The following is a 22,452-nucleotide window of genomic DNA, read 5'->3' on the forward strand; positions in this document are numbered from 1 at the left end:
GGACTTCCCAGGATCCAGGCTACCATGGCAGCTGGCCCCACCCCAAATGCCTCATATTTCTGGGGTGGAACATCACCCCCTTAGGATTCCAGCGCCCTCTGTCTTCTGTGAAGACTGGAAATATCAATGTCTTGTCTTGTTTTGCTGTCTGCCCCTAGCTAGAGAAGTCAACTTTCCTGAATCTTAAATTAGCCGCCAAGCTCCCAGGTCTGATGTGGCTGGCCTGTTCCTCATCCCCAGTGAAGCAAATGACTGGGGTGGAGGGTTAACTCCCTTTCCTAGCCCTGCCTTTATGGCACTAGCCTCTCTATGGTCAGCCACCACTGTATCATGAGGTCAAGAAGAGGGTGCTGGGTGTCTGTGAGAGGCAGAGGAAGAGAGCCCAGCCCAGGGGGGACAGTTTATCCCAAAGTCTCCCCCTCCACCACTTTCTCTCCAAGGACCATGAAACTGCCAGAAGCCTTGGCCCCATTCCAGGAAACCTCCCTATCAAGGGACAGAGGACTCCATGTCCCAGGCTGCTGTAGGGAGACCTGTGGCTACACACACCACACATACTCAAAGGGAGGAGGAGAGAAGCAGAGCACACACGTACACACACACACACACACACACACGCACATAAACTCATCAAAGAGACACAACCCCAGGCATACACACTCCTCAGAGACATTCCCCGGGACGTGCAACTGAGACACAGACATGATTCCCAAAGATACACATCCAAGATATCTATCTCCTAAAAATAACCCCAAACTCCCTAAGAATGCCTCAAGACCCATAGAGGCTGCCACACTCCCAGAGAATGAGGAGAGCTCCAGAATCAGAAAAGACATGGGCCAGTCATACAGAAGTGCTGACAGACAGAAGATACACCCACACTGGGATACACACACACACACACTGAATCGCACACACGCACGTACACACACACACACACACACAGTAGTATGCACGTGGCTGAGTGCTAGCACTCAAACACACACACACACAGACCCTGGCAATGCACAGCGTGAGGTCAGATTAGAGGACTAAGTTCTGGGCTAGTGGGAAGGAGGGGAGTCAGAGGGGGTGGAGAAGTAAGTACTCAGGGATTTCAAAACAATCTTGGTTTCGAAATGCTGGAAATGCTGGATTCAGGGCCATTCCCAGTTGAGGCTGGGGGTGGAGAGTAAGGGGGAGGGGAAGACAGGCCAGCACAGGGCCACCAGCCCTTTGGAGGAGCGGGTGGGACAGAGGGAATCCCAGCCCCCCAGGGAGGGGAGCCTAGAAGAGACACCAAGGTTAGGAGGGGCAGGAGGTCCAGGGCCAAGCAGGAAGGGCCTGGGGTGGAAAGGAGGCAAAGAAGGAGAGGACTCCGCTTTGGCCACTGAATGAAAAAGAAAGAAGGCAGGGGAGGCCGCCCTTCCCCTCGGGAGAGGAAGAGGGAAGCTGCCTGTGCCCGCTTCCCCCATATTCCCCCATATGTGGGCGGTGGTCAACACCTTCTCCCCTACAGAGTAGCACCCCGGCTCCCCTTCTCCGCCAGCTAGCAGAGCCCCAAGATGGGCCCCAAGCTAAGGGGTCTGAGGGGGTGGGGGGACAGCAAGGGCCCGCAGTGCTCAGAGATCCTCCGTGGGACCCAGGACTCCCCATACTCAGAGCAAGGTGGGAGACAGCTCCCTGGGCACCAGCGGCTTCCCTCTTCTTCACGGGGAGGGGGGCCTTTGGGGAGACTGAGGCAGTACAACATACCCCCACACCCAAGAAGTCACCCCTCCCCTCCCGGGGCAGCAGAATGCCCTTACTGCCCCTCCCCCAACCTCCAGGGACAGTCTAGGCAGTTCTCTCCCAGGGAGGGGAGGTCAGGCCAGGCTGGGGGTGGGGCTCTGGAGGCCTGGCCCTGGCACCCAGCGGAGGAAATTCCAGGCTGTAACTCCAGGCTGCCTTTAGGGCCGCCCATCCAAGCGACATGCAGCACCTCAAGAGGGCTAGTATGGGGGCCTTCTCCACCTAGTCCTTCAGCTCCTAGCCTCGGGCTACCCAGCCCTCCACCTGGCCCCAGCCCCGCTCTGGTAGTTAAGAGGACAAGACCTGAGGAAACTTAGCACTCTCTGGATGAGCCTCTACCAGACCCATCCTGGCCCCTTGGCCACCCAGAGCCTCCTTTTCCCAGATCCCTGGGGGTAGCCCCTCCAGTGTGGCTATGGTGGGCAGCTGCCAGGGCTGGCAGGCAGGGGCACAGATGCCAAGCTGCAGCAGCGAGGCGCTCAACAGGTTGAGCCAGTCCCTGGAACAGCCAGCCCCACCCCAGGGAGAGCGGGCCTGGCAGAGGCTCCCTGCCCGCGGCACCCAGCCTGTACCCGCTTGGCTCCCACGGCTGCCCACTTTCCCACGCTGCCATCCCCCTCTGCTTCCTCCCCCCAGGTCAGCACCCGGGCAGTGCCCAGGGCTCCTGGCACAAGGAAGGGATGCCATTTCCCCATCACCCCTGGGTACCCAGGATCTTGGGGGTGCCTCATCACCAGCAACCAAGGAGCCCCAGGAAGAATAAACATGGCATCAGGACAAGAACCCCAAAGTGCCCCCCACCTCCTTGCAGGCTTTTCTGGGAAGTCCTGGGAAGCCTGGACACTCAGACACCCTGGCTCCCCGCAGATGCCCCATCCTCTGGGCACTGGGGCAGAAGTTCAGCCTGTGGCGCCAGAGCCAGTGTGGCGGTGCCCCCAGCTCCGGTCTTAGACTCCCTGGAGGAGGGGCTGCAGAGCTGGGCGAGTGCTGGCTCCTTCCACTCTTACCAGAGCGGCTGCTACCTGCAACCCTGGTCCTTTTCTTCCACCCCACTCCTGGGCTACACGGAGCTCCATCCCAGCCACTCCCCCACAGGCCGGCATCCCCCCTTTGCAGGCATCTCCTTTAATCTAAAGCAGGTGCCAGGCATTCCAGCCCTTGCTGAGTCGACACTGCCACCCACTAGGTCTCTGCCCAGAAGGCTACTGCCCTGCATGTTCAGGGAAGCTGAGTCTCCAGCCCAGGGCTTCTGCTTAAGCCAGGTACCCAGAAGCTGGGGGGCAGGAACTACCCACACAGAGGCATGGGTGCCTGGCACAGGTTCAATAAGCAAGTTCACTAGGCCCCACATTATCACTGTTGTTCTAGTCCCAGATTTCTGTGGACCACCAATCCTTCTCCAGGACTCTGTAATCTCTTCCCGCCTTGACCCTCAAGCCCAGTAATTAGAGATTCATTTTGAACCTCCACATGGACCTCCAGAACCCATCTCCAGCCATGGGGCCCCTGCTATCCCAAGCACAGGAGTTACCCTGGATGGAAGATTATAGGTATTCTACCCCTAACCGGTGCCCTTTCAAACATTAAACCTCCCCCCCACACACACACCGCCCCCCAATCAGAGGCAATACAGGTAAGCAGAGAACCTCTAGAGGGAGGTGGCTAGAACCTGGCCTTCCAGGCCTGGTTCTCCAATGCCAAGGAGCCTGATCACCTAGGGGAGGCAGCACCTTCCTTCTCTACCAGATTTCCCTTACCCCTCACCTTCCTGGCCCATTCTCACTGCATCCCGAGGCTTCTAGCACCAGGCGCCTCACAGATGATACCAGAAAGACAGGGCCTGATCATGCTCTTCCCCTGGGGCCATGAAATCCTGACCCAGAGAAGGCAAGACTGTGCTAGGGAGCAGCAGATAAGCCCGGCCCCACAGAAGTGGCTGCTCTCCGGAGAGGCTGAGGAGTGGGGAGAACAAGAGGAGTGGAAGCCCACCCACCCTGGAGGTCATACTCGGAGAGCTGCCCAGAGGCATCAGTGGGATTCCAGCAGATACAGTGTGAAGACAGCTTTCCTAAGTAAAACAGGAAACCGAGGCCAAAGATCAAGTGGGCCCCGAGCCCCTATCCCAAGGCTCAGTCACATGCCCAGCTCACCTCTCCCAGAGCAACACTTTTCCTCCCTGCAGCAGAGCCCCCACACACACACACAGACACACACCCCAAGCAGCAGACAGCCTCAAGGAGGCGGGAGGAGGGGTGTCAGAAAAACCCGGAAGGAAGGAGGCTGGACAGACAGACAGAAGCAGATCCTGGCTTCACTGCTCCAGAGAGACACCCTCCAGACTCCCAGACTGTGAGGGACACTCTCCTTCTCAGCAACCCAGAGGGAGAAGGGGAGAGTAGACTTCAGTGTCTCCTGAAACCAAATTCCAGCAGCCCAGGAACAGGACATACTCCAGACAAGCAAGAAGGCTTAAGTCTCACTTCTCTTCCTCATATTCCTCCTCCAAGAGCTCCCCCGGACCGAGGCAGGGGGAGCCTCCCCTTAGCAGCGCAGGGACACCTCCAAGGAACTGTGTGACTGCCCCACCCCCCAGCCAAGCCCACACCACTGAGAATCCTTGGCCGGGGAGACTCCTCCAGGCACAGCCCCTCCTGCTCCTAGGCACTGCTTGGGGGCAGAGGGTAACCCCAGCAATCCCCAAGCCTAATGCACCTCCTTCTGGAGGCTCCCATTAGCCAGGGGAGGAGTGCTGGGGTGCTGAGACCCAAGAGGTTGGTGAGCCTGGGAGGGGGACTACATCTCCCAGAAGCCCCCAGGGCAGGGTTGCTGCTCCAGCTGGCCCAAGGCCGGCCTTGTTCTCTGCGCTAGGGTGGCAGGGTCCCCTGGCTGCCCCTAAGCCCTCCCCCCTGAGCTCTGGGGCTGCCAACCTGACTGGGGGCCCAAGAGTAGCCACCACTAACCCTGGGGGCGTCCCCCACCCTTTAAACAGCCTGGGGGTGCGTGCCAGAGGGCAACAGACAATCAGACTGTGTTCCCCCTCCCCAGTTCAAACTGGATCACCCTCCTCGAGCCTCTGCCTGCCTGGCATGACTTTCGCCCTCGGCCCCAGCCCACCCCTCACCTCGCGCGGGTCGGGGGTCCTCACGCCAGGCCGGAGCTGGACGCCATGACCAGGTCAGGGTCGGTGACTGGATTGGGGTCCTCCGGCTTGCCAGTTGGAGGTGCGGAGGGGGGCGGGCAGGCGGTGATCTTTTGATCCTGGACGCCTTGATCTCAATACCAGCCCGGCCCGGGAGAGGGTATCCGGGGGTCGCTGGGCGCCTAGGTTCCTGCCTCCCAACCGCCGAGCATGGTCGTGGGCGCCGGACAGAGGCGGGGAGAGCGTGCACACCCGCCCGGCCCGGGGCTCAGGGCTGGGGTCTCGGCCCCGAACCTCACGGCTCCGGCTCCTGCTCCTCCTCCCTTCCTTCCTTCCTTGCTTCCTTCCTTCCTTCCTCCCTTCCTTCGCCTCCTCCTTTCACTTTCCCCGAGGCCCGCGGGGACGGCGGGCGCGGGGCGGGGAGGGGGCTGTCTGGGCGCTTATTGTTGGTCGGACGCCGAGGGTCCGGGTCGCAGCCCCCGGGCGGCGCGGCGCCGGGGGACCCAGGCGTGCGGGCGTCCGGCCGGCTGGCTCCGGGCGGCGGCAGTGGTGCAGCGGCCCCGGGTCCGGGGCATGTCCGGCCACTGGCTCCGCCGCGCGCCGCCGCCTCCCCGGGCTCCCCTGCGCTGCCGGAGCCTCGCGCGCCCCTCCACTCGGCTCCTCTCCCCAGCCTGAATAAGCATCGGGGCTCTCTGGCTGCCTCCTTCTGCCTTCATACCAGAGCCCGGAGAGGCCCCTGTCAAAATAAGAGCTCCCCCATCTCGCTCGCCTCCTCGCCCAACCCGGCTCCCCCAGCCTCCCAGTGGTCTGACTCGGTAAGGCGCCCGGCCGGCTAGCGGGAGGCAGGTTGGCCCGGGGGGCGGGGAGGGGGCTTCTACCCTGTTCTCCTCCCCATTCCTGAGGACTGGGGAAGAGACGCGCCAACAACATCCCAGGCTAGAGAGAGGTTTCACAAACCTACCCTCCAGCCTACACTGATTGGAAGGGGTGGGAGTTGCCTGGACTCCCCTCAGCCCCCAACACACACACACACACACACACACACACACACACACACACACACACACACTGGGTCCCCTTTTCACTGTACCCACCCACATTCATTATGCGCTGAGCATCTCTTTATTCATCTGTCTTTTCTAGTAGACCATGAGGTCCTTGAGGGCATAGACTGAATTTTTTTCATCTCAGTACCTAGCACAAAGTGGATGCTAAGAAAATGTGGAAGTAAAATCTTTGTACTCTCAAAAGAACTCCTAATCTCAAAGTGCTGCACACACACACACCCAAGACCCTATAAGAGGATACGTGCAATGAAGAAGAAATTGTAAAGCACTTTTTAAAAGCATTTCACAAATGTTATTTCAATGTTTACCACAAACCTGTGAGAAAGAGGTTATGGCCCCATTACAGTGGCGAGGAAACTGAGCCTGGCAGCAGTTAAGGACCTCCTTGGGGTTACACAGCTAGAAAGTGGTAAGCCCGGGAGAAGAACTTGGGACTCCTTATCCCAGGACACTTTTCCTATATCCTACTGCTCCCAATGAAAATTGAAACCAACAAGTAGCAAGACTGCTTCAGAAATGAAGAAGACTAACAAGCCTGTTTGCTCCTGATATTCGGTTCCACGGCCCTCTCCGCTGCCCCTCCTGGGTCCCCAGAGAGCCCTAGTCCTTATAGACCACACTCTCTTCTGACTACCTATTACGTCTATGCCACCCACTAGAGTACCTACTTACATGTTTTGTTTCATGTATATATGTTTGGTTGCCCCAAAAGATTCTTGAGGGTCCAGACTATGCTTCCTATGCCTCTATATTCCCCACAGCACTCAAGTGCTGGGTTCATAGTAGATCTTCCATGAATACTCACTTGCGGAGGGGGGGAAAAAAAAAACCTCACTTGATGGGTTGATAGTGCCAGCAGCTGGGCACCGGGCAAAGTCTGAGGAGGCACAGGTGGAGATGAGGGACAAACCCTAAAAAAAGATCACATAATAACCCCCGTGTGTGTCTAACATCAGTTGACAAAGCATCTTCATACACATTATCTCTAGATCATGTTTTGATCCAATCAACAAAACTCCCCCAAATGCCTACTAACTGCTGTGCCAAACGCCAAGCTGGGTTAGGGGTTGGATCATCACAACCTCGTGAGGTAGGTGTTCCCACGGAAAACCGAAGCCCAGAAAAGCTGAGCTCTGGTGTGAAAGATCCTAGAGCCTAGGAGAGTACCTGATCTGCAGAAGTAGTGTTTAATTTCCTCTCCTCTCTCCAGGGTCGGGTGGATATAATATGAGCCACAAGGCAAAAGGGCCATTTCTCAAGCAGGATGCTTGTTAGGAGGAAGGGGCCACCCCATTTATGTGGATCAGTCTCGCGTTACATACATGACAAACCACATGGGCATGTTATGATCTGTTTGGCACAATGCCCGGTTCACAGAAAGTCCAGAAAACAGTGTTTGCAGGACTGAATGATGGCTGTGTTGCAAAAGGTCTGTTAAATGCGGTACACAGTAAGTTCAAGCGTATTCGGCATGTCCTGTGGAGCAGCCATGTAGAGCGCTCCCCTGGGTGGGGCTGTGACTCATTCCCCCAGTGTAGGTTCCAGGTTGGGATGCGGAGTTGAGCTCCGGGCAGCCACGAGTTCTGGGTGGAACCCTGGAGTGAGCGAGGAGAGGAGGAGAGGGGCTGGCGCCACTGCTGGAATCGAGCGGCTCCCTCTACTGGCGAACTCGAGGAATCACCGGGTGTTTCCACGTATCTGTGTGTCACTGTGTCACGAGGAGTGTCACAGGTGTGTCAGCGACTGTTGGTGGAAGGTGCCGGCACGGGTATAGGTGTGTGAGGGTGCCTGTTCCTGGCGCAGGGTGGGTGTGCCAGCGCCATGCGGTCCTGGCTCTGGAACCACAGAGTGTACGCACACAAGCACGTCATGTAATACAATTTAGTTTGGGACTGGAGGCGGGGGTGGGGGGTGGGGGGGCGCGGCGCTAGGGAGGCTGATTATCTGAGATTACTTCGCGAGGAGATTAGGACGCAAGGATCCTCCAGTTAGAACTCCTCACCGACCTCATGCAGGTGGGAGGGATTCAGGACTGAAGAACAGTTCCTGGGAAGGGACTCTAATCCCCTAAAGCAACTAAGGACCCAAGAAAGGGTTAACTTTGAGCCCTACAGAGACTTCAGTCATTGGCTCAGAGCACTGTCAGTCAGAGTTCTGGGGGCGGGGTTTTCGGGGCCGCCTTCGGACTGCCCAGGGCCCCTCACTTGCCCCTCGACCCCCACAGCATTTCACTTCTGGGCTGCGCCCGCACCCCCATCTCGGTGAAGACACCTTCCTGGGCCTGGAGGAGGAGCGGATCCGGGCATCCTGGCTTCCCCACTCACTCCAGCTGCCTGGCTTCCTGATAGCTGGTGATTATTATATAATAGATCTGCTGGACAGAACCGTGCCAGCGCTCGGAACACTTTGCCCCCTCCTCGAAGCGTGCCCCCAAAGACCTGGCACCAGCCGCCCAGAGTCCGCTGTCCAGCTCTGCCGGCGCCCCGAGCACCACCTCCATCCCGGGGCGGGAGACCCCTGGGCCACCTTCACCGGTGGACCTGGGGGCCACGTCTTGGGATGGGGCGGGCGCCAGGCTGCGAGTCGGGCGGGCGCCCAGCAGGTCTCAGTGTCGGCCTGCGGAGTTTGGCTTTACCAGCGCCTCGCCAGGAGTATGGGACCCACCTGGCCCCTCCAACCTGAACTTGGAACTTGGGAACCGATAGAGGTGGGGATAGGGGGCGCAGGGGCCAGGATCGGAAAGGGAAAGAAGTTTGGGAAAGGTGCGGGGGCAGAAAAAAGGAGGCTGGGAGAGGGGGCCGGCGGGGGCAGTGGGGGAGGGACTCTTATCCTGACAGGGCTCCCGCCTTCCCCGACTGGAGGGTTTGGAAAAACTGAGCAGGCAGCCAAGGCTTGGCTGGAAATCCTGCAGCCCACCCTCCTGGGGACACAAAGCTGGAGGGCGGAGGCAGGGCGGGGGAAGAGAGCACGACCCCGGGGAGGGCAGGGCCTCTTTTGGGGCTGGGGGCCCAGGGGCCAGGTCCCTGGGGAGGGGGTTCCTGGCGCTGTCTCCCTGCAGTCTCCTTCCCCCTTCTTCTCTCCCCCCCCCTCCCCCCTCCTCTCCCTCCCCGGCTCCAGTCTTGCCGATTGCGGGCAGACTTAACCCCTTGCGCGCCAGCCTGGTGAACTCCGAGGTGGTGACGCTGGGAGGGAGGGAAGGAGGGAGGGACTCCGGACCCCACTCCCACCACTGTTTAACACCTTGTGGCCCGGAATGCAACCTCGGGATTTGGGCTGGTCAGAGCCCTGGAGGGCTGGCTGCCTCGTACGCGAGGAGAGACGCGCAAAACCCGGCACCTGAGAGCTGCGTGGTCCGGCCCATTCTGCTGCCAAATCTTAATTGTCTACACTCCCGCCACCCCAGTCCTCTGTGTCTCTCCCTCCACTCTTTGGCCACCCTCCCCCCACCACTAGTTGTTACAAAGGTCCCTGACAGACGGAAGGCTGCGGAGAACCCGGAAGTCTGGCTTCTGCGGCTGCCCCAGCATTCTCTGAGTCCCCTGTGAGGCCCCGCGCAGGTGGCCACAACCCTTGCCTCTTTTGCCTCCAGGGGGCTCCTTCACCTTTCTGCGGAGATGGCTCCCCACCTGAGGCAGGGAATGCTAGCCTCCGCCAGCTCCGGCGAGGACGGGGGCCCGAGTAGCTGGAAACCCTGATTTTTGCCTCCACCCTAGCCCCTTTCTTGGGCAACAGCCCCTCCACCATCAGATTTGCCTTCCAATTCTCTGAATGACTGCCTGGGAGAAGTAACCCAGGCTGGGCAGGAAGGGGTTAACGGGGCTACGCGACACCGTGTGAGAGCCAGGTGAGGCACCCCCCATCTTGGCCTTGTTGGGGGGGGGTGGGGGGGTGTGTGTTGGGGGCAGGTGGAGGGACACTGACCTAAGGGCTGCTTTTTTTTTGCCCCCTGGTGGCTGGATCTGGCGTAGCGCGCAAGCTTTGCTCAGGTGGGGAGGGGTGGAAGGACTTTGGAGACAGAGCACTCCTCCGGAAGGAACAGCAGTTCCGGAGGTAAAGAGAATCCTCTGGGAAGGCTCGTGGAAGGAGGGAGCTCCCACAAGGCCTGCCCTGTCACCCCCACTCAGCAGGCTGCCTCAGCCACTTCCAGATCTTTGCCTGAAGGGACTCTACTTGTAGGGCCCAGGTGCCCAGGGACCTCGGGCCGGGGGGGTGGGGGGGTGGGGGGGGCGGAGAAAGACCTAGCCCTGTCCTCCCAGGGTCTCAACCTAACAGAGGGGGTCAGTTGAAGGAAGCTGCTCCTCACCTTCTTTTTCTTTCTTGCCCCCAGCCTTCCCAGAAGGCCCATTCCCTCCAGACCCCAACATCAAATTCAAAAACCTGTAGCCAGGACTCAGAGCTCCCACCAGCTACCCTGCTGCACTTCAGCTTTCCCTCCCTCCAGCCAAGCTGCCCTCTGGGTTTCTCCTCATAAAAGAACCCCTCTTGAGGGATTCTAGGTGCTCACAACCACTTCCCTTTCTCCCGCTCAGGGCTGAGACCCTTCCTCCCCCCAACCCAGAAGCCCTCCCAGTTTATTGAAGGCCAAGCTCTTGCAGGCTTCCTTCCTTCCGTCTTTGTTTTTCCTTTCAGTTGCCTTACTTCCCTGCCTCTCACCATTTCCCATTATTAGACTTCCTTTTAGTGTGGGCGGTTCACCCAAACAGAAACAATTCTGTCCTCCTTTCAGACTGTGACACCTGCCTTAACATTTGCCTTTTCCTCCTGGAATCCTCCTCTGATCAAGCCCATCTACTTATTCTTTCAAAAACTATTTTTGAGACCCTACTATGCGCCAGGCACTGGACAAAACAGTAGGTATATGTCGGTGAACAAGACAGATGTGGTCCTTCTCCTCAGAGCCTGCAGTCTAGGTGGGGACAGACAAACGAACAAATGATCTCAATTCAGTGTCATGAAGCCTTGGGGAGCACTTCAGAGAGACCCCTATTCTGGACTTGGGAGTCTGGAAAGTTTCCTGCAAACCCCAGGAGAAACATCTGAGCTGAGACTTATGCCCTCCCAAGGTGTGACTCTGTCCAGGCAGATAGTACATCTCCCTGGAGCCCTAAAGATAGACCAGGATCCCAGCAAGGGAACTCACCAGATGTTACAAGGGAGGAGGGAGGGATCTCTAAGCCTGCTTTCCCAAACAACCCATTTCTTTCCTTTTTGTTTTTTAAGGATTTTATTTTTTAAGAAATCTCTACACCCAACATGGGGCTCAAACCCACAACCCTGAAGTCAAGAGTCATATGCTCTGCTGACTGAGCCAGCCAGGTACCCCCCCTGCCCCCAAACAATCCATTTCTAATAAATTCCCCCAAGTCCCAAAAGAAAGAAGACTGACCTGAGAGTCAAGAGTGTGTGACCTTGGCCTAGTCACATGTGACCCTGGCCTAGTCACACCCTGTCTTGGGCCCTTAGTTTTTTCAAATGTAAACCAAAAGGGTTGGATGAGTTTATCTTCAGGCTCTTTATCAGGAAGATAACAATTAAAGAGCAGGCTTGGTTAGCTGAGAGAGAAACCCTCGCCTAGCTGCGGTGGGCTTGGGGAGGGGAGAGTGGCATTCAGAAGCCTGGGAGAGGCTACCAGAGGCAGGGGCCCAGAGAAAGCCACGTGTCACCTCCTACCCCTCACCGTGCACGTTGCCTGGCAGTTCTGAGTCCTGGGAACATTTTAATTTCTGCCATCAACTGGCAGCAAGAGCCTTTCTGAGATTGTGCTGGGAGGGGCGAGCATGGGGACAAGCACTCACCGGATACGTTTAGTTACTGCATTAATTTGCTCTAATCCGGAACACTAGAGAGCTTTTGTTTTTAAGAGAATACTCACAGGTGGGGGCGCCTGGGTGGCTCCGTCGGTTAAGCTTCCCGGTCTTGGTTTCGGGCTCAGGTCATGATCTTGGGGTCTTGAGATTGAGCCCCATGTCAGCCCCCTGCTCAGTGCAGAGTCTGCTTAAGACTCTCTCTCCCTCTCCCTCTGCCCCTCCTCCCCAATAAATTAAAAAAAAAAAAAAAAAAAAGACTGTTCACAGGTGAGGAAACTGAGGCCCAGTGTGGTGATAGGATGGTGGCTGGTGAGTGATGGCTGGCAGTGGTGCCCAGGCCTCCTGATTCCCAGTCCAGAACCTTCCCACCACACCACTGCGGTGCTCGCTTCCAACTTTCCATTGGACTTCTTCCTGTGTCTGGCTCATTTCCCTGCAAGGCCACGAGATCTGGGAAGGCAGGCTTGGCCTCCTTATCTGGACATCCCGCAGAGCCTCGTGCAGGGCTCTGAACACAGGGAGGGCTGCTCAGCTGCCCCAGGCCCGTAGGCCCCCCTCTTCTCTCTCATCAGGACTCTCTTTATATGCAGGTAGCTCTCTGGCCCAGTGGAAAAATGGCATCCCTGGATTGTGGACAAATCCCCGAGACCAGCGTAGTCCCAGTCCCAACCAGGCCTCAGACCTGCTCTGTGACTTCGAGCAAGCTGATGGACCTTCCTGGGGCTCAGGTTCTCCATCTGTCAAGACCCGTAACCAATTCTAATGGCTAGGGCATTTGGAACTTGAAGTCCCAGGTTAGGAGATGGTTTTACAAGACATACCTCTGAGGTGAGAGAAGAAGCCTAATGTTCCAATCTTTTTGGCAGAATCTCACGGCCTCAGGAACACATCTGCTCCATCTGCTGGGACTGGGTCCTGCCTCATAGGGGTGCCTACAACCTGGCACTATGCTGGATCCCGTGAAAGTTGCAGGATCTGCAAACCTGAATACATTCCAGGATCCCGCGACCCAAATAATTTCCCACCACCAAAAATCATTTCAAAAAGGAATCCCAACGTTGAGTTGTTACCTCCTGATCATCCAATTCATAACCTACGGCACCACTTGTTAAAATTCCCTTTCCTCTTCTCTTCTGCTACACCTTGCAGCGGCTGACTCACTCTCCACCCAGCTCTGTCCTCTGTAGTCCACACAGCTCTCATCCCCTTATCATATGGACTGGCTTAGCCTGTTAGGCTTCATTATTTCCCTTTTCTTTCACCCGTTACCCAGATTCTCCCTAACACACCAGAAAGCTGCCTGGCTCCTGCCTCTTGTCTCTCTCCTGCTATTCTCCCAGTTTTGTATCACAAAAGCTCTGGAACTGACCAAGCCAAGACAAGATTTCCAACAACAGGTGAAGGATAAAATTATCTTGGGGGTGAGGGGAGGGGAGACAGAGGGAGGCTGAGAAGAGTCAGTGCTGAGTAAGTTTTGATCCTGTAACAGATAGGATAGGCACCTGCCCCCAAGGAGCTCATAAGGTGGCGATAGTTAAAATAAAAGATGCGGACTTGATGTAATCAGTGCAGGTTGCATCCTCAGGGAGCCCTGTGGAGAAAGAGGAGACTGACCTCAGGTCCAGGGGAGCACAAGGGTTTGGTGAGGGGCACAGAAAGAACAAAAGCAGGAGGAATCACAAATCTTGGTGGGAAGGGGCCTCAAGGAAGACCAACTACCTGTTTCAGGATCTTTCTGCCGCAACCCCCCCCGCCCCCCTCCCCCCGTCAACACCCCTGGCAAGCAGTGTGTCACCATCTTTTTGAACACCTTCAGGAGTGGGGAGCTTACCAAACCTCCAAGGCAGCCCGTTCCATTTATGAACATTTGTGGGGGGGGGGGTTAATTAAAGTTTTATTTAACCTAAGTTCTAGGCCCACCATGGGGTTTGAACTCACGACCCTGAGACCTAGAGTCACATGTTCTACTGACTCAGCCAGCCAGGTACCCCAGTGAATGAACATTTGTTTTTCCTTCCTTTGATCTGACCTCTGTCTCCCAGTGGTCTCCATTTGTTAGTCCACACACTACCTACCTCCTGGGGTCACACGATGTGAGTCTAATTCTTCCTCCGCATGATAGCCCTTCACATATTTGAGCTTTAATGACTCCTGACTCTTCTCTTCCTCTCCAGCCTAAACATTCCCAGTTCACTAAACAGTCACTGCCGTGATGACACCTGGGCAACTCAGAGTAAAGCAGGACTATCAATCCCCTCCTTTATTCCAAATACTGTATCTCTATTAATATGGCCTAAAATTGAATTTACTTTTGGCAACCATATTATGCTGATGACTTGGACTGAACTTACTAAACTCCTTAATTCTGTGATTCTGTTTCACCTGAATTGTTTCTTTCTTTCTTCTTCTTCTTTTTTTTTTTTCCTTCACCTGTACTGCTTCTAAGCCATGTCTGGTCCATTATACATTGCTGAGGTCTTACATAGACTGCTGATCATTTCATCTTGTTACATTGGCCTGACATCCTATGCATGGAGATGATTTTGGGATCCTTATCTTGTCCTTCAAAGTGTTTACTATCTCTACAGGCTTATATGTGTGTAATGTGATACTGTATTTTCATATAAGATAATAATAAAAATATTGAACAGGACAGAGATGAAGATAAAACCCTAAAACACACAATGTTCTCCGGGTTGATACCAATCCGTGTCACATTGAGAAGCAAGAAGATACATGGTTTTGTAGATGGGATGGTGTCACATCATCATGAGCCTCAAAAGCCTAAAGGAAGAATAAGAAAACTCAGAAGGTTTTTGAGTACAAGAGTCTTATGGAAGCATCTTGATATAGCAAAAAATAAAACGAAACACTAACTTTGGAACTTTACAGATCTGATTTTGAGTCCTAGCTCTGTTGCTTTCTAGTTGTAGAACTTTGAGCAAATTACTTTAACCACTTAGGACATCAGTTTATTCTGTAGACTGGGATAATACCTACTCTATAGATTATTGTGGCAATTAAATGAGATGATATATATGAAAAACATCATACCTAATAGGCTCTAGGGGCGCCTGGGTGGCTCAGTTGTTAAGCGTCTGCCTTGGGCTCAGGTCATGATCCCAGGGTCCTGGGATCGAGCCCCGCATCGGGCTCCCTGCTCCGCGGGAGGCCTGCTTCTCCCTCTCCCACCCCCTCTGCTTGTGTTCCCTCTCTCGCTGTGTCTCTCTCTCTGTCAAATAAATAAATAAAATCTTTAAAAAAATAAAAAATACCTAATAGGCTCTCAAAAAATTAAGAAGAAAAAGCAGGAGAAAGAAGGAGGAGAGAAGAAAGTTGTGTTTAGGACAGGTTTGGTTTCTGAGGGGAGACTACATTTATGATAGACCCGAGCAAAAAGTCCAAGTGTGAAGTGAGCCTCTAGTGAGGCCCAGATTGACTTGCTGGATGCTTGGTCCAGGGCAACAGCTACAGAATGCTAGAGGGCTAGAAGCAGATGTGGACGATATTTCAAAAGGAGAACTGATTCACCTTGGATGATGTGGAGAATGACAGAGAAAGGAGACATGGGCAGCAACAGGGAAGTACACAGAGGAGTGATGGATTAGGGAAGAAGCGTTCATATTTAGTGTGGTAGGGCTAGGCCCGACAGTAGGACATCCCAGTGGATCTGACTGGTGAGCAGATGGAGAGGTCTAAGTGGAGCTGTGGGGATCAGAAGTCCGAGGGAGAGTTAGGTGTTTGCTTGGGAAGCGCCCCGGTGGGGGGGTAGCTGGAGGCCTTGGGTCCGGTCTCTGAGGGTGAGGTGGGAAGCCAGCCAAGACTAGTACCCTCTAGGACACCCCAGAGCCACCCTCATTCTGACTTAGGACTGGAGGAGAAAGTGCCCAAGAGGGCTTTCCCTCACCACCGCTCCCAGCAGCCTGGTCAGGGCAGAACAGATGAACACGACCTTATGTTCACCTTGACATCACTTCACCCAAACCCTGTCCCTCCAGGACTCTCAGCTCCTCGGCCCTGACATCAGAAGGACACAAGTTCCTGTCTAGCCAACACACTCTAGCTTGTTGCTACAATCAGGGGCTTGAAAAGGGAGAGGGGGGAGGGGAGCTGTAGAAAGAGAGATTTGGACAGAAGCGGGTGGGGACCAACTGGAGAGCCAGAGAGGAACAGAGAAGCCGGGAGGGGGATAAAGAGCAAGGTGAGCACCATGAGTATGTAGAAATGCAGGCTGATGGAGGAGAAAAGGAGAGACCGAAGGAGGGGGGCAGTAAAAAAGATTTGCCGAGAAACTGATGAAGTGCAACTGAGAAAACTGTTGCCATGGCGACGGGTCCAGAGGAGGGAGTAGGAATAGAAATCGGATTATGAGTTGGGGGAGTGGGGAGGGGGTCGTTCAAGACCCGGAGGCAGTGCCCCCCACACCAGGCCCACCCCCCCAGCCCTCCCCCTGGCCTGAGGACGGCCTTTCCCAGAGGGCTCCCCAAGGCCAGGCCAAGGAGTGCAGAGAGAACAGAAGCCTGGGGGGGGGGGGGGGCTGGGGCTCTGGCACTTTCTCCGCTCCTCTCCACCCTGGGCTGACACAGAACAGATCTGTACCCCACCCCCAGCGTGCCTCACTGGCTCCCGGACAGCTCTCTCCCTCCGTCCAACCCAGTTTCTGTCCTCCTACCTCTTTCTCAGAGCCCGCCCCCCACCCCCATGAAGAGAGGAGAGGGGCCTTGTTGTAAGAACCTACTGTGTGTCAGACACTGTGCTGGGCACCTCAGGCCCCACCGCAGCCCCTTGAGGAGGGGTACCACCTCCATCGACAGACGGGAAACTGGGATCAGGGTCCCAAGCTGGAAAGCAGCAGCCCGAGTTGGGGTGTGTAGTCCTGGCTCATCTGCTTCAAAGCCATTCACTGCCCTCCGTGTCCCCCCACACACCACCCCATTCTGCTACCTTCCACCGCCCGCTTCCCACCCCCAGCGGTCCCAGCACCCTTAGGACAGGATGGGCAGGATGGGAGGTGCGGGGCGGGGGGCGGCGGAGGACCAGTTCAGTTCTTGGAGATAGAGGGCTGCGGACCCATGAGGCAAATGCGCTGCAGCCTCAGCAGCCCGCGGGGCTCCCGGCGGAGTGGGAGGCGCAGGGGAGCGCCGAGCTCAGGGCTAGGGGAGCGGGGAGGAAGGGCTGAGGGGGAGAGGCTGGTGGGGGTGAGGGGAAGCTCTGAGGCAGGCGTTTCCGGCAGAGCTGAGGAGAAACTTCCAGCAAGGCCGAGTGGGGAGCACTCAGGCTTGCGGCCTCTGAGCTGCTGAGCGAGTGTGACTAGGGGCAGGTCCCTGCAAGTGGGAGTGGCTGTGTGTGGGGGGGGGGACCGCGGTCTCCCTCCCCCTCCCTCGGGCTTCTGAACAAATAACAGTTTTGTAAAGGGCACCGGATCTGATGTGCATATCAAACAGGGCCTGAGGAGCCGGGAGAAGGCAGAGTTGGGGGCTGCGACCTGGGGTAGCTATGCCAAGACCACCCCTCCCTGCCAGAGGGTGGGGTGGGATTCCGAAGGATTCGGGCCCCTTCCCCTACGCGTTGCTTTTCCTCCTAGCAGCCACCTTGAAACACCTCCCTGTTCTCTCTGGGGAACTGGCTAACCCGGAAGTGGAGGGAGGTCAGCAATGGCTGGACCCCAAGAGGGGCTACAGGGCACAATTCTGTTGGGTCCCCTGTTCGCTGGGCTTGAGCTCTCAGGTCCCTGCCTCACCCCTGTAGAGGGGGAGGAGGAGATAGAGCTCCTTCCTCCTCAGGCCTGAAGGGAAGGCTGCGCCAGACCAGCTCACTTCTGCTTCAGTTCACCCCTTCTCCATACTCCACCAATACCCCAGGAAGCCCCTCCTGACCTCCTTCCCTGTGCGCACCATATGTTCCTACAGACAACTCGGAAGGGCAGGCACCCAGCCTGAGGTACAAGAGGGTAAGGAACTGTGGGGGTGGGGGGAGTGGGGGAAGAAGACTCTTCCTACCCTCCCCCTTCACACCTGCCCTCCCTAGGCTGTTTTGTTGGCTTCTCAGCCCTTCACAGGAATCCCAGACCCAGCTCCACCCAGGCCATCAGTCCTTCAGCACCCTTGTGCCCAGCCCAGTTGCCCTCATTCCCACACCTTCACTTCCAGAGGGAGGCAATCTCCATGACTCCTACTTGCCAAAGCCAAGGAGCACATTTCAAATCTCTCCCATTCCTGTGAACCAGTTTGCTGTGGAGCATGGCTCCTGGAAGCATTCTTCTTCTGGTACCTGGGATACCACGCCCTCCTGGCTCTTCTCTTTTTCCTTTGAGGGAAGCTTCTCAGTCTCTTTTACAGTCTCCTCTTTCCCTTTGACCATGATGGTATTCCCCAGGCTCTGTCCTTGCTCTTGTCTTCTCACGGGCTGGCGCTCCTCCCCGAGGCCGAAGCTGTCACACCTGTGCCCACAGCCTTCCTGAGCTCCAGACCATGCATCCAACTACCTTCCACACACCTCCACCTGGGTGTCCTTCAGGCACTTCATTTCAGCGAGTTCAAAAGTGACAGCTCTCCAACCCCTCCCCACAAATCTCCTTCCAAGCCTCCACCCCTCCCCCCAGCACTCCAGCTGGTGACAGTGCCGCCATCTGCCCAGCTGTCCAAGCCAGCGCCTGGGAGGCATCCTTCACTCTGCTCCCTACCCGGCCCCATAGCCCTCCCATCAAACCATCACCCGAAAATTCCCTCTTTGGTCATTTTTTTCCCAGAATCTTATCTCAGCAGTGTGTCAAGAGACATCTAAAATATCTCCCAGCTATTCATCCAACACAATCTCTACACTGCAGCAAAAATCATCTTTTTAAGATACAAATTTAATCATGACACTCTCCAGTTTAAAACCCTTCAACTGCTTCTTTTTATCCTTAGGATAAAAATTGAAATTCTTTAAAAAAAAAAAAACAAAATTCTTTAAAGGGGCTTACAAAGCTCTTCATCTGGTCCTGGCTACTTCTCCAATGACTTCCCCAAATTCCACTCTAAACCTCCAGTCCTTTAATGAGGTTTTGCAGCTCTCTCAGCCTAGAACAATCTCCCCTCTCCCCCTTCCCTCCCTCACCTTCACCCTGTGAACTCCTACCCAACTTTCAGAGCTTCACTTATTTACCACTTCCTCCAGGAGGCCCTCCAGGACTGCCCAAGCCCATGGAAGTTGCCCCTTCCATGAGGAGCCTCTTTGGCAAGTCATTTAATGTCTCTGACCTTAGTTTCCTCATTAATACAATGAGGATAATAACAGTACCCCCCCCAGGTTGCTATGAGGATTAAGCAAGAAAATAAATGAAAGACTTAGTGCAGCGCCTGACATGTGGTAAACACTCAACAAATAATAACTGTTAGCATGACTTTTTCTACTAAAATCCTGCTGCAGTGTGGTAGAGTGGACTCCAGTATTTCCCATTATACCATAATTTCTGGGAGAGCAAACTTGTTCACCTCTGAATGCCTGGTACTTAGCACAGTGACTGGTGCAAAGGCATTTAATAAACATTTATTGAATAAATTAATTCATGTTAATTCGGCCACCATTATTTCTTGGAAGGATTAGCTCTCCTTCAGGTCTAAGGAGTGGCTTAATTACCCCACAATCAAGCCTCCACCTTCTCCTACAATCATCTTTCTCCAACCAAACTGAATTTTGCCACTTCCCTGCTTTGACCCTGTCAGAGGCTCCTCACTGGCTCTAAACATGGCGGGCCGGGCCTTTCCAGGACTTTTGTTTCTTTGCATCTGCTCCGCCTCTCTCTCCCCTTCCATCACAAGCCCTCCTTGCCAGCGCTCTGGCCCCTGCTGACACTGAACCCCTGCCTGCTTCCACAAACCCTCCAGCCTCTATCCCCTCAACCTCAAATAGTCTTCCCCCTTGCTCACCAGCAAAACACCTACTCCTGTTCTTTTTTTTTTTAAGATTTTATTTATTTATTTGAGAGAGAGAGAGAGCGAGAGAGAGCATGAGCAGGGGAAGAGGGAGAAGCAGACTCCCCGCTGAGCAGGGAACCTGATGCAGGGCTCGAACCCAGGACCCTGGGATCATGACCTGAGCCGAAGGCAGACGCTTAACCAACTGAGCCACCCAGGCGCCCCCACCCACTCCTGTTCTATCACCCGGTTCCAGATGACACGATCTGCGGCCCCCAGGGGTGAAGCTGGCCTTAAAGATGTTTATCGTTTGGCTCACAAAGTGCATTTTATAATATATATTAGTTTAGAATTTGAAAATAAGGGCACCTTACCTACAAATTCAGATGTCTGGCCTCTCTTGAAAAAAAAAAAAAAAGAGGAGGCACAGCCGCCCTAGGCCCCCCTTTCAGCAGGGCAGCGCTTCCCCTTGAGCCGGAGCTCCTGCTGCTATACAGTCTCCGGTTGGCCCCAGTTTCACTCACCTTGTTTTACTGCTTTTGTTATCTGCCTGGCTCCCGGAGACACGAGGGTCTGCAGCACCCCTTGGCCTCGCAACTTCGTGCTCCGTCCAGCTGCAGTGAGGACCTTGGCTTTCTTTCCCCAGCAGCCACCTGGATGGCCGTCACTCTCTGTCCCGTCCCCATCCACGCTCCCCTGCTCCCCCTCTCTTCTCACATCTTTATTCAACCTTGACCTCACTCCTCAGTGCTCCTTCTGGTCACATTCATCACCCCTTCTCATAACTAGCCCACATCTTAGTCTCTAGGCCTTCACTCTTGCCAACACCCTGCGCTTCCTATGCCTTGGAGACCTGAACCCTGAGTCAGTCCAACCTGACAGTTTTATCATTTCTGCACTCAAGCTGTTGTGTAATTTGAAAAGCTCCTAAAATGTCAAGGTCAGTGTGATGGTTAATTTTATGTGTCAGCTTGACTGGGCCAGGGTGCTCGGATATTTTCTCAAACATCATTCTAGATGACTCTGTGAAGATGGTTTTTGGATGAGGTGAACATTTAAATCAGTGAACTTTGGGTAAGGCAGATTACCCCATGGTGTGGTGAGCCTCATCCAATCAGTCGAAGGCCCTAAAGAACAAAGACTGACCTCCCCTCTGGCCTCCCACAGAAAGAAGGAATTCAGCCAACAGACCACCTTTGGACTCCAACTGCAACTCTTTCCTGGGTCTCCAGCCTGCCTGCCTCCCCCTTCAGATTGTGGATTTGCTAAGCCTCCACAATCACATGAGCCAATGCCTTAAAATAAACCTCTCTCTATATACACATCCTGTCTGCTCTGTTTCTCCAGAGAACCCTGACTAATGCAGCCAGCGCCCCTGAAGATGAGCGGTCCCCAAGCTCAGCTGGGCCGCCACCACCAGACAGCCTTCTTCAAGGCCCTTGGTAGCATGTCCTCCTCTCCCCACAAATAGCTACTCAAACTCTCCCCCTTCCTCAGACCCCAAACCCTTCTCCCCACTGAGTTTCCTACTTCCCAGAGAAAGTGGAGGCCATCAGGAAGGAGCTCCCTTAATTTGCTTCTTCCTTCCCCCTGACTTTCTCCCCGACCCTCTCCCCACAATTACTCTGCATTGTTGCCCAATCTTTTCTCTCTGCTGAGAGAGAAAGAGAGAGAGTCATTCCTATGGCTAAAGGCTGATGCCTCCACCTCTGATCTGAACCCCACTTTTTCCCCTCTTCCAGAAGCCTCTACATCAGTCACAACCCTCCCTCTCCTGCATCTTTACCTTTAAAAACACAACAGGTGGGGCATCTGGGTGACCCCGTCAGTTCAGCATCCCGACTCTTGGTTTCTGGTTTCTGCTTATGTCATGATCTCAGGATGTCAGGATTGTGGGATCGAGCCCCGTGTCCAGCTCTGTGCTCAGTGCAGTCTGCTTGAGATTCTCTCTCTCCCTTTCCCTCTGCCCCTCCCACTCATGCTCTCTCTCTCTCTCTCTCTCTCTCTCAAATAAATAAATAAATCTTAAAAAAAGAACCACACTGGGGTGCCTGGGTGGCTCAGTCGTTAAGCGTCTGCCTTCGGCTCAGGTCATGATCCCAGGGTCCTGGGATCGAGCCCCACATCGGACTCCCTGCTCGGCGGGAGGCCTGCTTCTCCCTCTCCCACTCACCCTGCTTGTGCTCGTTCTCTCACTGTGTCTCTCTCTGTCAAAGAAATAAATAAAACCTTAAAAAAAAAACCCAAAACAAAACCAAACCAAACCACAGCAGGTGAGTTCCCCCAAATTCCCCTCCAGTTCCCTGTCTCCTTCCCTTCCCAGCCAAGCTTCTTCAAGGAGCAGCCTGCATGGTTCTATCCCCACTTCCTCCCCAGCCAGTCATCTCTGGACTCCCGCATCTGCCTTCCTCGCCTGTAGGAAGCTGCTCCTAAAGATGTGTGACCCCCGAGGTGCCAAGCCCAGTGAACATTTCTCAGTCCTTACTTTCAATTCTGACCTTCATACATTCGACACCTCCTTTTTGAAATTCCCCATCTGCTCCCTTGTGGTTTTCCTCCTCATTCCCATTCCTCCTTCATCAGCTCCCCTCTGTCTGTCTGTCCTTCAGAGGCTGTGTGTCCTAATATCTCCAAGGACTGTTCCCCACATCACAATTTTAACCATTGCCCGCCTTCTCTCTCTTTATCCCACCCCTCTGTTCTGTGCCCCAGACTCACACACCCAACTGTGAAAATGTCCAATTTCCCAAGATATCTGTATGAGTTGTCTA

At 55.0% G+C, this 22,452-nt stretch overlaps 1 protein-coding gene across 4 annotated transcripts in view; it reads right to left on the reverse strand.

Moving 5' to 3' along the window:
- BCL9L (BCL9 like) overlaps positions 1–5,573 on the reverse strand; it is a 28,172-nt gene extending 22,599 nt beyond the window's left edge. For all 4 annotated transcript variants that reach the window (XM_027578849.2, XM_027578853.2, XM_027578850.2 and 1 more), the window contains exon 1: positions 4,892–5,573. The gene's annotated coding sequence lies outside the window, so the exon portion shown is untranslated. The remainder of the gene's footprint in view (positions 1–4,891) is intronic.
- Between the last annotated feature and the right edge of the window lie 16,879 nt (positions 5,574–22,452).

Source organism: Zalophus californianus, chromosome 11 (genome assembly GCF_009762305.2).
Source record: "Zalophus californianus isolate mZalCal1 chromosome 11, mZalCal1.pri.v2, whole genome shotgun sequence".
Classification (NCBI taxonomy): Eukaryota; Metazoa; Chordata; class Mammalia; order Carnivora; family Otariidae; genus Zalophus; species Zalophus californianus.